The 4051-nt window shown below is 38.2% G+C and overlaps 1 long non-coding RNA gene across 1 annotated transcript; it reads right to left on the bottom strand.

The window, feature by feature from the left end:
* Positions 1-2881: 2881 nt before the first annotated feature.
* LOC118338705 lies at positions 2882-4045 on the bottom strand. The gene is made up of 2 exons (XR_004797277.1): positions 3624-4045; positions 2882-3321 (listed from the first exon to the last, which is right to left on the bottom strand). It is a non-coding gene; the product is annotated as an uncharacterized LOC118338705 (long non-coding RNA).
* Positions 4046-4051: the final 6 nt, after the last annotated feature.

Here is a 4051-nt window from a genome sequence, read left to right as displayed (position 1 = left end):
GTGTCTTAACAGTCAATTGGGCTAGCGACGTTCGTCTGGGTACAGGGAGGGCACGTTTGATTGTCACCGGTCGAAGTGTTGACAATCGGAGCTCCAACTGTATACATCAGACACATGGTCAAAAAAAAAACAGGGCGAAAAAATCAAAGCATTCTATTCGCTTGTTGTCTGCCACTAGTAAAAACTAACATCAAACTTCGAGTGTATTTCTGTCAAAACTTACCATTAGGAGAAGCGTATACCACAGATACAACAGAACATTCTTGGGGGGACACAATCGTCACTTTGATGAACTTTTCTTCGCACAGCATGTGGTTGGAAGCCTATCGCTGTTACAGGGCTGGCCCGGAGTAATGTAACAGCGAAACAAGACAACCACGCACCTATATTTCCCCTCTTCTGAGCACAGAGCAACCACCGATATCTGACTCATTCTATATTTCTCGCAGACCTTTCAAAAAAAGTAGGCAAATGTCAAGCCTAGAAAATCACGCACCCACTGTCACCAGACCGCTGCAAACCACAGGTCAAAGCTCAAATGAATCTCAGGAAAACAACTTCCGCTAATGGACTGAAGGTATCTGTGTTCAGTTCAAATCAGCGGTGATGCGTTGAAACAGTAAACAGCAAAATCTTCAATATATAGACTTAATCACTGAAAAACATATGAAGCCAAGTAATTTGATTTGGAGAGGGAACAGGCACAAGGTCAGAGATTGATAACGGACATTCTCGGATTTCTTCCTTACTGCTGGCTTTCTGGACTGGAATAACCATTTTGTTGACTGAAAGATGTAAGACATAACATAGCTAACTACATTTCGTTTGAACAGGGCTTCAGGCCACATGTATCTGTCTAATGTAATCATCTTAAAAGAACTGCCAGGTGAAAAGAGTGAACCAAAGAGAGGTCTGCTTACGAAAACCTGATTTGGGAAAAATTTCAATTCTGGGAATATTGAGTGGCACTCTTATGGTTTGCCTTCTGGAATTTGGCCCAGCTCCGTCATCATTGTTGGTGAGTTTCACGTGTTTTCGCAGTCGGGGTGTCTCAGTGTATTACACCGCACAGATGGTCGCCCTGAGGCAGGCGGCCAAGCATCCTGCCGGGAGCATCCTATACCGGAGGAAGTGAGGAAGGAGATCGGCGGAGCTGCAGAGCGGGGGTTAACATCGGAGGGATGAAGAAGAGGAGGTTTCAACTCTTTCATCGGCAGTGCAGCATGGAAAACAAACTTGAACCACCGCGAACCGGCAGGAAAGAAAGGAGGGGACCTGGCGACGTCGTCCATGTTATCTGCCACGGGAACTTTCCAGTGTTATCGCCATCACTGTTTATATTCCTCACAGGGGTCTTCATCATCATCATCATCATCACCATCATCCTTCATCATCATCACTGTCTATATTCCTCCGTCTGGGAAAGCAGAAGCAGCGTGTGAGCTATGTGTAGCACAAAAACAAGACTAACACAAGAACAAGAAGAAAAAGCAAACTTTAAAAAAAAGAAAATAAAGTGAAAGCAACCCCTTGTATTTATTTGCATAATAATTGATACTTCTTTTTTATTCCTCTCAAGCCCTAGGTTTATGTTGTTAAATTATTATGCACTTGTAGTGTATCTTTATGTAATTTATCTTTATGTAACATGTTACATTATGTCACTGTTAATGATGAATAAAACATCAAAGCTGCTCATAATCTTTGTGGTCTCACTGTTCTGGATGTGTTACTCTGTTTTGCCTTAAAGGACTAAAAGTGATTTTACTGAATTTGTCAGTTTCTAAGACAAACTCCTAAACTACACTGTTGACATCTTTTAAATGTCTTCTTCATTTAGATACAAAAATATATATTAAATCACTAAAACAGTACAGTAAATAAAATCAGAAGCAAATTGCTGAAAATTCATTCAAAAGGTTCTAATGCCAACTTTTCTTATGGTGTTCCTCTAGGTCTTGGAGCCTTAACGTGGTATTTCGAAGGGATTTTGACTATTTGTATCCGTTTTAGAGTGGTCAAAGACAGCTAGACTGTGCACCAAATCTGTGTGGAAAAAATGGTAATAAACCCAAAAACTGCTGCAAAAACTCAGGAGAGCGTGGCAATGGCCATTATATACTTTCATTGTAATGTTATAAGCCCTATACACTGTTATCTTTAAAAAATCTCAGTAGGCGCCTGGACAAAACATATGTTTATAACAGATGTGACTATAAAAACACACACAGTGCTGAGCTGCTGTCTCCCCCTAAAGATAGGGAGGGGTACAGTGGAAGATGTTAAAGCATTTCAAGTGGTTTCATTTTTTAATTTTGAAGGCAGATAACCATTTGTAAACGAAGGATTTAATTGTATTTTGTCCTCTGACATATAATATCATATGATGATGAAATTCTTCTGGTAGTGTTCACTGTTTCTTCACTCCGGGCAGGTTTCATTCAAGGTTTTGCAGACTGAACCTCCTGAGATGGGTGAGTCAAATTGCTTTGACAAGTTTTATTATAAGGCATTTATAAGCCTTATATTTTGGGTCAACCTTAATGTACAGAAAGAATATAATAATTGTTTAGCAGCCAAACACATGTCCAAGCTGTGACTTTGTCGACTCTGATAAACTGCTTTATATTTAACTGGCTACTGGTGTGTGAAGCGTGTTAAACAGATGTAAACTCTGGTAACTGTTCTGGCTTCTTTATTTACAGTTTGGGAGGTACAAGGAGGAGTTCTATAGAATCAAATTAAGTGAAAATAACATTTGGAAATTCTCTAACTGAAATGTGACTTGCAATGCAATGGTTATGATGATAGCAATACAGCCACATTGGAATCAATTTATAATCAATATTGACACAAAAACTGACAGCAACTACATAAAATCTTCCTTTCAATACAAACTGATCATCACAGTAACTGTTTATTACTTACATTCATTCAGCCTGCTCAACAGTTACATCTGGTGACTTTAATCAGACATGATAATACAGTTATAATCACGCCATAAAATATTAAAATGAAAAGTAACTTGTACTTTAAGTAATTTATTAACCAGGATTCTCAATTGGTCATTTTAATTCATTTTTTGTGGGAGTAAAGATTTTCAGTACTCTTCCAACCACTGCTGCTGACTCTGATTTTTCTTTGTCACTTTCTGATCATCTCCATTTTCAGCTTTTAACAGTTTTACTTCTGTCTCTGTATCGGCACTAGCAGCAGCAGTGCAGTCCTCATTAATCACGCTGTCTGCAGCAAGAACATCTTGAATTAGCATAACCATCTCCACGACCCCTTTTCCTTCTCGCTGCCGGATGAGTTGATAACCTAGAATTAAAGAGAAATGTTTCAGTCATTATAAAAAACAAAACCGCAGTGTAGTGCTCCAGGTATTGTTGGCAATGTATTTCTTTCATTTTTATTTTGTTGTGTGTAACTAACACTTTTTAATTTCTTTGAATCCAGAAAAACAAAAGCTGATATGCAGTATTTATATATAAAACAACAATTACAATAGAGCATGAACTTAGATCACTCACATAATGTAACAGCACCGATGGTGATGAGGATGACGATGATACTTACACTTATTCCAAAATCCAAATGATGGTGCAAATGCAGGACCTCACCTGTAAATTATATACAGAACCTCCACTCCTAATTTCCTTGGTTATGTTGGTTTTGTTGATTCTGGATACACCTATTATCTGGAATCAAAGAGAATGTTTTTTCCTGTCATGATGATGAGAAAAGGATTTAGCAAGTAATAAAACAGATGGAAATGTATGACCAGATAATAACAAGAAATAAATTCAATTTAGTTATATCTCCATTATGAATAGATTTTTCCATGTTCTGCATCACCATCACAAAGCTATATCCTAATGAGTCTAAATTTCAGCACCACCACCAGAATCTGCATCCTCATTATCATTCGTCCTTAGTGGAATCATCACCTCCTGATTTCCTTGGTTTTGTTGGTTTTGTGGATTCCGGATACACCTTTTATCTGGAATTAAAGAGAATTTTTTCATGTCATGATGATACAAACAACCCC

Source organism: Morone saxatilis, unplaced genomic scaffold (genome assembly GCF_004916995.1).
Source record: "Morone saxatilis isolate NCDOM2014 unplaced genomic scaffold, NCSU_SB_2.0 Contig5, whole genome shotgun sequence".
In the NCBI taxonomy this organism is placed as follows: domain Eukaryota; kingdom Metazoa; phylum Chordata; class Actinopteri; family Moronidae; genus Morone; species Morone saxatilis.
The sequence above is the reverse complement of the archived record's forward strand: the minus strand, read 5'-3'. Positions and strand labels throughout refer to the sequence as shown.